Here is an 11,449-nt window from a genome sequence, read left to right as displayed (position 1 = left end):
TCAGGCCCGTCCACAATTTACCAACATGTACTTACCCCCATACTCTTCTTTCCTTAACCCGATTGAAGAATTTCTCTCCACATGGAAGTGGAAGGTATATGATAGGCGCCATGGATGACGCATGCAATGACATCACAGCAGACCAGTGTCAGGCCTGGATTCGCCCGAAGATTCTTCCCAAGATGTTTGGCTAATGAAAACATCCATTGTGATGTGGATGAGAACCTGTGACCAAATCCGCAAGACAGAGTTGATGGAAATATAGAAGTACAGTAATCAAACCTTTGTTCTGCTTTTTACAGTAAGCCAGGTGAGGAACACTGCAGTGATGTTTTACAGTAAGCAAGGTGAGGAACACTGCAGTGATGTTTTACAGTAAGCCAGGTGAGGAACACTGCAGTGATGTTTTACAGTAAGCCAGGTGAGGAACACTGCAGTGATGTTTTACAGTAAGCCAGGTGAGGAACACTGCAGTGATGTTTTACAGTAAGCCAGGTGAGGAACACTGCAGTGATGTTTTACAGTAAGCCAGGTGAGGAACACTGCAGTGATGTTTTACAGTAAGCCAGGTGAGGAACACTGCAGTGATGTTTTACAGTAAGCCAGGTGAGGAACACTGCAGTTGATGTTTTACTGTAGTTTTTTTCTTTTTTTGTAGCTAATTATTTTTGCTTTGATTCAATGAAACCTATGTTGTGATTTTATTGTATATCATCAATACATTTCAGATTTTGTTCAATGATTCCACTGTCTGTAGTATTCTCTCTACTAGTCCTTTTACAGTGATGTATTTACGTGTAGTAGCATAATGAAACATGTATCACATATTTTGCACTACAATATTTAATTATTGTACGAACTACACAGTGAAACTATCAAATCAAATCAAATCAAATTTTATTTGTCACATACACATGGTTAGCAGATGTTAATGCGAGTGTAGCGAAATGCTTGTGCTTCTAGTTCCGACAATGCAGTGATAACCAACAAGTAATCTAACTAACAATTCCAAAACTACTGTCTTATACACAGTGTAAGGGGATAAGGAACATGTACATAAGGATATATGAATGAGTGATGGTACAGAGCAGCATACAGTAGATGGTATCGAGTACAGTATATACATATGAGATGAGTGTGTAGACAAAGTAAACAAAGTGGCATAGTTAAAGTGGCTAGTGATACATGTGTTACATAAGGATGCAGTCGATGTTGTAGAGTACAGTATATACATATGCATATGAGATTAATAATGTAGGGTAAGTAACATTATATAAGGTAGCATTGTTTAAAGTGGCTAGTGATATATTTACATCATTTCCATCAATTCCCATTATTAAAATGGCTGGAGTTGGGTCAGTGTCAATGACAGTGTGTTGGCAGCAGCCACTCAATGTTAGTGGTGGCTATTTAACAGTCTGATGGCCTTGAGATAGAAGCTGTTTTTCAGTCTCTCGGTCCCAGCTTTGATGCACCTGTACTGACCTCGCCTTCTGGATGATAGCGGGGTGAACAGGCAGTGGTTCGGGAGGTTGATGTCCTTGATGATCTTTATGGCCTTCCTGTAACAACGGGTGGTGTAGGTGTCCTGGAGGGCAGGTAGTTTGCCCCCGGTGATGCGTTGTGCAGTCCTCACTACCCTCTGGAGAGCCTTACGGTTGAGGGCGGAGCAGTTGCCGTACCAGGCGGTGATACAGCCCGCCAGGATGCTCTCGATTGTGCATCTGTAGAAGTTTGTGAGTGCTTTTGGTGACAAGCCGAATTTCTTCAGCCTCCTGAGGTTGAATAGGCGCTGCTGCGCCTTCTTCACGACGCTGTCAGTGTGAGTGGACCAATTCAGTTTGTCTGTGATGTGTATGCCGAGGAACTTAAAACTAGCTACCCTCTCCACTACTGTTCCATCGATGTGGATAGGGGGTGTTCCCTCTGCTGTTTCCTGAAGTCCACAATCATCTCCTTAGTTTTGTTGACGTTGAGTGTGAGGTTATTTTCCTGACACCACACTCCAAGGGCCCTCACCTCCTCCCTGTAGGCCGTCTCGTCGTTGTTGGTAATCAAGCCTACCACTGTTGTGTCGTCCGCAAACTTGATGATTGAGTTGGAGGCGTGCGTGGCCACGCAGTCGTGGGTGAACAGGGAGTACAGGAGAGGGCTCAGAACGCACCCTTGTGGGGCCCCCGTGTTGAGGATCAGCGGGAGGAGATGTTGTTGCCTACCCTCACCACCTGGGGGCGGCCCGTCAGGAAGTCCAGTACCCAGTTGCACAGGGCGGGGTCGAGACCCAGGGTCTCGAGCTTGATGACGAGCTTGGAGGGTACTATGGTGTTGAATGCCGAGCTGTAGTCGATGAACAGCATTCTCACATAGGTATTCCTCTTGTCCAGGTGGGTTATGGCAGTGTGCAGTGTGGTTGAGATTGCATCGTCTGTGGACCTATTTGGGCGGTAAGCAAATTGGAGTGGGTCTAGGGTGTCAGGTAGGGTGGAGGTGATAAGGTCCTTGACTAGTCTCTCAAAGCACTTCATGATGACGGAAGTGAGTGCTACGGGGCAGTAGTCGTTTAGCTCAGTTACCTTAGCTTTCTTGGGAACAGGAACAATGGTGGCCCTCTTGAAGCATGTGGGAACAGCAGACTGGTATAGGGATTGATTGAATATGTCCGTAAACACACCGGCCAGCTGGTCTGCGCATGCTCGGAGGGCGCGGCTGGGGATGCCGTCTGGGCCTGCAGCCTTGCGAGGGTTAACACGTTTAAATGTCTTACTCACCTCGGCTGCAGTGAAGGAGAGACTGCATGTTTCCGTTGCAGGCCGTGTCAGTGGCACTGTATTGTCCTCAAAGCGGGCAAAAAAGTTATTTAGTCTGCCTGGGAGCAAGACATCCTGGTCCGTGACTGGGCTGGATTTCATCTTGTAGTCCGTGATTGACTGTAGACCCTGCCACATGCCTCTTGTTTCTGAGCCATTGAATTGAGATTCCACTTTGTCTCTGTACTGACGCTTAGCTTGTTTGATAGCCTTACGGAGGGAATAGCTGCACTGTTTGTATTCAGTCATGTTGCCAGACACCTTGCCCTGATTAAAAGCAGTGGTTCGCGCTTTCAGTTTCACGCGAATGCTGCCATCAATCCACGGTTTCTGGTTAGGGAATGTTTTTATCGTTGCTATGGGAACGACATCTTCGACGCACGTTCTAATGAACTCGCACACCGAATCAGCGTATTCGTCAATATTCCCATCTGACGCAATACGAAACATGTCCCAGTCCACGTGATGGAAGCAGTCTTGGAGTGTGGAGTCAGCTTGGTCTGACCAGCGTTGGACAGACCTCAGCGTGGGAGCCTCTTGTTTTAATTTCTGTCTGTAGGCAGGGATCAGCAAAATGGAGTCGTGGTCAGCTTTTCCGAAAGGGGGCGGGGCAGGGCCTTATATGCGTCGCGGAAGTTAGAGTAACAATGATCCAAGGTTTTACCACCCCTGGTTGCGCAATCGATATGCTGATAAAATTTAGGGAGTCTTGTTTTCAGATTGGCTTTGTTAAAATCCCCAGCTACAATGAATGCAGCCTCCGGATAAATGTTTTCCAGTTTGCAAAGAGTTAAATAAAGTTCGTTCAGAGCCATCGATGTGTCTGCTTGGGGGGGATATATACGGCTGTGATTATAATCGAAGAGAATTCTCTTGGAAGATAATGCGGTCTACATTTGATTGTGAGGAATTCTAAATCAGGTGAACAGAAGGATTTGAGTTCCTGTATGTTTTCTTCATCACACCATGTCCCGTTAGTCATGAGGCATACGCCCCCCACTCTTCTTACCAGAGAGATGTTTGTTTCTGTCGGCGCGATGCGTGGAGAAACCCGTTGGCTGCACCGCCCTGGATAGCGTTTTCCCAGTAAGCCATGTCTCCGTAAAGCAGAGAACGTTGCAGTCTCTGATGTCCCTCTGGAATGCCACCCTTGCTCGGATTTCATCAACCTTGTTGTCGAGAGACTGGACATTGGCAAGAAGAATACTGGGAAGTGGTGCGCGATGTGCCCTTTTCCGGAGTCTGACCAGAACACCGCCGCGTTTCCCTCTTTTTCGGAGTCGTTTCCTTGGGTCGCTGCATGCGATCCATTCCGTTGTCCTGTTTGTAAGGCAGAACACAGGATCCGCGTCGCGGAAAACATATTCTTGGTCGTACTGATGGTGAGTTGACGCTGATCTTATATTCAGTAGTTCTTCTCGACTGTATGTAATGAAACCTAAGATGACCTGGGGTACTAATGTAAGAAATAACACGTAAAAAAACAAAAAACTGCATAGTTTCCTAGGAACGCGAAGCGAGGCGGCCATCTCAGTCGGCGCCGGAAGGAGTCCGTATCTTGTGCGTGATCTAAATGAATGTTCCTATCGTATTTCATGATAAATTAGTTATTTGAACCAATGATTCTGCAAGTGCAAGGTTTCTTTAAAGATATGAATGCACAATACAATGTATTGAACATTGGACAGCCTGTGTTACAAGTGATGACCGTTTTGAATTTTGTGTCCAGAGTTTAAAAAAATTAACACAAGGTTCTGAAATGAGTGCAAAAGTGATTGTAAAATACTGTATTTGATCATATTATTAAATATTGCTCAGATATTAGTTGTTGCTTGTCGCTGTGTATGTGTTGTTCTCAGAACCGGGCTGTGATCAGACGTCCAGAGAGAGAGACTCACACGTCTGTTTGAATCCCCTTCTCGGGCGTCTCATTTCAGGACCAGCGTAACCAGATGCCTCCTGGTCGTGGAACACAAAGCACTTGACAGAGGGCCATAGCCACCTCTCCTCTCCTCCTCCCCACATCCACTCCTCCCTCCATCCCTCCATCCCTCCATCCCCACACCTGACTGTTTCAGGTTACATCTCGCACTCTCCTTCACTGTTCCCCCTGAGAAGTGGCAGGCCGGTAAGGGACTCTCAGGCGTGTCTGTGTGTGCGTAGTCTGTGTGTTTGCATGTACCTGTGTGTGCGCATGTGTGTGCGTGCGTAGTCAGTGTGAGTATGTATATATGAATGTGTGGGTGTGTGTGTGTGTGTGCGTAGTCAGTGTGAGTATGTGTATATATATGTGTGGGTGTGTGTGCGTGCGTGCGTAGTCAGTGTGAGTATGTGTATATGTATGTGTGGGTGTGTGTGCGTGCGTAGTCAGTGTGAGTATGTATATATGAATGTGTGGGTGTGTGTGTGTGCGTGCGTAGTCAGTGTGAGTATGTGTATATGTATGTGTGGGTGTGTGTGCGTGCGTGCGTAGTCAGTGTGAGTATGTGTATATGTATGTGTGGGTGTGTGTGTGCTGGACTGGCTGTGTTCTCTGATTGGGTGAGCTGAGGTGTGGCGGCGGCTGCCTTCAGAAGTACTCATCGGATCAGACCCTGCCTGCCTGCCTACTGGGCTGGCTGTCTGCCTCCCGCTCCACAGCTGCTAGGGTCGCTCACTCCACCCCACCCTGGGGGTCAAGCGGTTAGTTACAGACCCCCCCCCCATACACAATGCTGTGGGCAGGATGAGAGGGAGACACTGTGGGTTCTGTGGGGGGGTGCTGGCATCACTCACTCACTCACTCACTCACTCACTCACTCACTCACTCACTCACTCACTCACTCACTCACTCACTCACTCACTCACTCACAACAGTGAGTCAGTCCCACTAACTATAGCCCCTAGGCTGATCCAAGCTGTATCTGCCTCTCTGTCTCTCTCTCTGTTCTCTCTCTGTTCTCTCTCTGTCTCTGTCTCTGTCTCTCTCTCTGTTCTCTCTCTGTCTCTCTCTGTCTCTGTCTCTCTGTCTCTCTCTCTCTCTCTGTTCTCTCTCTTTCTCTCTCTGTCTCTGTCTCTCTGTCTCTCTCTCTCTCTCTCTGTTCTCTCTCTGTCTCTGTCTCTGTCTCTGTCTCTGTCTCTGTCTCTGTCTCTGTCTCTGTCTCTGTCTCTGTCTCTGTCTCTGTTCTCTCTCTCTCTCTCTCTCTCTCTCTCTCTCTCTCTCTCTCTCTCTCTCTCTCTCTCTCTCTCTCTCTCTCTCTCTCTCTCTCTCTCTCTCTCTCTCTCTTGTTTATCTTCACCTAGATTGTCTCAACTTGCACCATTCAGAGAGAGGTGGGGAGGGGCGGAGCACCAGCATTTCTACACATTATTCTGTCCGCCTAGAATCCTTGGCCAATCCCCCGGTGTCCCCCAGGGTGTGCTGTGGACCCATTGACATTTCCACTGAGCTGACCTTTGCTGCGGCCACTGACGGAAGACTGACACATTTGAAGAAAGTGCTGCTCACTGTGTCACACACTTAAATAGAGAACAAGCACACTGAAGCACACACTGAAGGAACAGACTCCCTCAAACACACACACACACACACACGCACGCACGCACGCACGCACGCACGCACGCACGCACGCACGCACGCACGCACGCACACACACACACACACACACACACACACACACACACACACACACACACACACACACACACACACACACACACACACACACACACACACACACACACACACACAAAAACACAATCAGAGAGAGAAGAGGCCATAAAAATCAGAGAGAGGCCATAAAACAACAACAAACTACATTGCAGGAAGCACCCATGGCAAGGACTGTTCAATGTTGGTCTGATCAATCGGAATCTATTCTTCAAGATTGTTTTGATCACGCGGATTAGGGAAGGTTCCGGGTCACCTCTGAGAATAGTATCGACATATACACTGACTCGGTGACTGGGTTCAAACTGGAAGGGACAGGGACCAAGTGGAATCACAATTCAACGGGAGCGAGACCTACCTGGCAGAGACTCCATACATTATAAAGCGAAAGCCAGCCACGTCGAGTAAACCAACGTCTCCCAGACAGGCTAAACACCTTCTTCACCCACTTATAGGATAAAAACATTGAGCAGCCGACACAGGCTCACAAGGACTGTGTGCTCTCATTCTCCGTGGCCGATGTGAGTAAGTCATTTACGAGTGTTAATCATCCCAAGGCTTCCAGCCCAGACAGCATCCACAGCCGTGTCCTCAGAGCATGTGCAGACCAGCTGGCTGGAGTTTTTACAGACATACTCAATCTATCCATATTCAATCTCTCCATGTTATCCCCACTTGCTTAAAGATGTCCACCATTGTTCCTGTACCCAAGATAGGGCAGGCTATCGCCCCGTAGCACTCACATCTGTCATCATGAAGTGCTTTGAGAGACTAATGAAGGATCATATCACCTCAGCCTTACCCAACACCCTAGACCCACTACAATTCACATACCCGCCCAAACAGATCCACATACGACCCCAGGTGGTGAAGGTAGGCAACAACACCTCTGCCACTCTGTTCCTCAATAAGGGGGCCCCACAGGGTTGCGTGTTCTGCCCCCTCCTGCACTCCCTGTTCACCCACGACTGTGAGGCCATGCACATCTCCAACTCATTGATCAAGTTTTCTGACAACACAACAATTGTAGGACTGATTACTAGCAATGAAGGAGATGTAAGCCCTGTCGGAGTGGAGCCAGGAAACAAACCTCTCCAGCAAAGTCAACAAAACGAAGGAGCTGATCATAGACTACAGGAGAGAGAGCATGTCCCCATCCACATCGACTGGGCTGCAATGGAGAGGGTCAAAAGTTGAAAGTTCCTCGGTGTGCACATCACCCCACCGACAGATTGGTGAGGAAGATGGAACAACGCCTGTTCATCCTCAGGAGACTGAAAAGATTTGGCTTGGCCCCTAAGACCCTAAAAAATTACATGGACTGTGTCACTGCCTGGTCCGCCCACAAACACAGGGCTCTCCACCGGCGCCACACTACCTTCCCTCCAGAATATATACAGCACCTGGTGTCACAGGAAGGCCAAGAAGATCATCAAAGACCTCAGTACCGAGCCAAGGTCTGTTCATCCCGCTACCACCTAGAAGGTGGAGACAGTACAGGTGTATCAAATCTGGGACCGAGAGACTGATAAACAGCTTCTATCTCCAGGCCATTAGACTGTTAAACAGCTTCTATCTCCAGGCCATTAGACTGTTAAACAGCTTCTATCTCCAGACCACCAGACTGATAAACAGCTTCTATCTCCAGACCACCAGACTGATAAACAGCTTCTATCTCCAAACCATCAGACAGTTAACAGCTTCTATCTCCAGACCACCAGACTGTTAATTAAACAGCTTCTATCTCCAGACCACCAGACTGTTAAACAGCTTCTATCTCCAGACCACCAGACTGATAAACAGCTTCTATCTCCAAACCATCAGACAGTTAAACAGCTTCTATCTCCAGACCACCAGACTGTTAATTAAACAGCTTCTATCTCCAGACCACCAGACTGTTAATTAAACAGCTTCTATCTCCAGACCTCCAGACTGATAATTAAACAGCTTCTATCTCCAGACCTCCAGACTGTTAATTAAACAGCTTCAATCTCTAGACCACCAGACTGATAAACAGCTTCTATCTCCAGACCACCAGACTGTTAATTAAACAGCTTCTATCTCCAGACCACCAGACTGTTAATTAAACAGCTTCTATCTCCAGACCACCAGACTGATAAACAGCTTCGATCTCCAGACCACCAGACTGATAAACAGCTTCTATCCCCAAACCACCAGACTGATAAACAGCTTCGATCTCCAGACCACCAGACTGATAAACAGCTTCTATCCCCAAACCACCAGACTGATAAACAGCTTCTATCTCCAGACCACCAGACTGTTAATTAAACAGCTTCTATCTCCAGACCACCAGACTGTTAATTAAACAGCTTCTATCTCCAGACCACCAGACTGATAAACAGCTTCAATCTCCAGACCACCAGACTGTTAATTAAACAGTTTCTATCTCCAGACCACCAGACTGTTAATTAAACAGCTTCTATCTCCAAACCACCAGACTGATAAACAGCTTCTATCTCCAGACCATCAGACTGTTAATTAAACAGCTTCTATCTCCAGACCTGGTGGGGACAATGCTGGGGACAACAAAGGCCACTCTAAAATGTGCAGTTTTGTCACATAATTTACACACATTTATTTGTTTTAGATATGGAAATCATATGGTTGTTATCATAATCTCACAAAAAGGTTGGGTGGAAAAATCGTATTTTTCATGATAGATACATGTTTTCAGCTGCCAACAAGGCTAGTTTATACATTCAGGGGTCGTGTTGAATTATTAATATTAGGAAAACTTTAAAAATCGTTTAAAAATAATATTCAATACAAGTTAATGTACAAATGTATAAGAAATCCGTTATAAATCAATTGTATGATATTTTATTTTCAACTAAAATTGATGTTTAATGACGTGATGGAAATGACATTTGTGTACGGCTGTCTGGGAAAAAGTACAAAAATATATACATTCCTGAATAGTAGGATCGCAGCCATTATCAGATATAGTTCATAGACAAATCAAAGACAAGTACAATACTGGTAAAATGGTGTTTGAAAAAGTTGTAATTTCTGAAAGTTTGCATTGCCAAAGTGCCCGAAGTTACATAATCACCAACATACAGTACCAGTCAAAAGTTTAGACACACCTACTACAATATTTTAGATATTGTGAAGATATGAAAACTATGAAATAACACATATGGAATCATGTAGTAACCAAAAAGGTGTCAAAAAATCCAAATATATTTTATTTTTTACATTCGTCAAAGTAGCCACCCTTTGCCTTGATGACAGCTTTGCACACTCTTGACATTCTCTCAACCAGCTTCACCTGGAATGCTTTTCCAACAGTCTTGAAGAAGTTCCCACATATGCTGAGTACTTGTTGGCTGCTTTTCCTTCACTCTGTGGTCCAACCTCATCCCAAACCATCTTCAATTGGGTTGAGGTCATCTGATGCTGCACTCTATCCCTCTCCTTCTTGGTCAAATAGCCCTTACACAACCTGGAGGTGTGTTGGGTCATTGTCCTGTTTAAAAACAAATGACAGTCCCACTAAGCGCAAACCAGATGGGATGGCGTATCGCTGTAGAATGCTGTGGTAGCCTGCTGGTAAAGTGTCCTTTAAATTCTAATTCAATTACTAACAGTTTCACCAGCAAAGCACGCCCACACCATCACTCCTCCTCCTCAATACTTCACGATGGGAACCACACATGCGGAGATCATCTGTTCACCTACTCTACGTCTCACAAAGACACATCGGTTGGAAACAAAAATCTACAATTTGGATACATCAGACCAAAGGACAGATTTCCACCAGACTAATGTCCATTGCTCAAGTTTTTGGACCAAGCAAGTCTCTTCTTATTATTGGTGTCCTTTAGTATTGGTTTCTTTGCAGCAATTTGACCATTAAGGCCTGATTCATGCAGTCTCCTGCGTTGAGATGTTTCTGTTACATGAACTCCGTGAAGCATTTATTTGAGCTGCAATTTCTGAGACTGGTAACTCTAATGAACTTATCCTCTGCAGCAGAGGAAACTCTTTTAAATATTTATTTATTTATTTAACCTTTATTTAACTAGGCAAACCAGATAAGAACAAATGATTATTTACATTGAAGGCAAACCCCGGCCAAACCCTAACCCGGACGACGCTGGGCCAATTGTGCGCCGCCCTATGGGACATCCGATCACGCCGGATGTGATACAGCCCAAGATCGAACCAGGGTCTGTAGTGACGCCTCTAGCACTGAGATGAGGTGCATTAGACCGCTGCGCCACTCGGGAGCCCAAACTCTGGGTCTTCCTGTGGCGGTCCTCATGAGAGCCAGTTTCATCATAGCACTTGATGGTTTTTGCAACTGCACTTGAAGAAACTTTCAAAGTACTTGACATTTTCTGGATTGACTGACTTTCATGTCTTAAAATAATGATGGATTGTAATTTCTCTTTGCTTATTTGAACTGTTCTTGCCATAATATGGACTTGGTCTTTTACCAAATAATTTTACCAAATCTTCTGTATACCATCCTTATCTTGTCACAACACAACTGATTGGCTCAAAATCATTAAGAAGGAAAGAAATTCCACATATTAACTTTTAACAGGGCACACCTGTTAATTGAAATGCATTCCAGGTGACCACCTCATGAAGCTGGTTGAGAGAATGCTAAGATTGTGCAAAGCTGTCATCAAGGCAAAGGGTGTCTACTTTGAAGAATCTCAAATATAAAATATATTTTGATTTGTTTAACACTTTTTTGATTACTACATTATTCCATATGTGTTATTTCATAGTTTGGATGTATTCACTATTAGTCTACAATGCAGAAAAAGGTTAAATAAATAAAGAACAACCCTGGAATGTGTAGGTGTGTCCAAACGTTTGACAGGTACTGTATTTACTATTACTTTTGGATTATATGTGTATTGTTTTGTACTGCTTGCTATTATTGCAATGTTGGAGCTAGAAACACTAGCATTTAGCTGCACCTGCAACAATTTCTGCAAATCTGGGTATGCAACCA

Source organism: Oncorhynchus gorbuscha, linkage group LG09, assembly GCF_021184085.1.
Source record: "Oncorhynchus gorbuscha isolate QuinsamMale2020 ecotype Even-year linkage group LG09, OgorEven_v1.0, whole genome shotgun sequence".
NCBI classification, from domain to species: domain Eukaryota; kingdom Metazoa; phylum Chordata; class Actinopteri; order Salmoniformes; family Salmonidae; genus Oncorhynchus; species Oncorhynchus gorbuscha.
The sequence above is the reverse complement of the archived record's forward strand: the minus strand, read 5'-3'. Positions refer to the sequence as shown.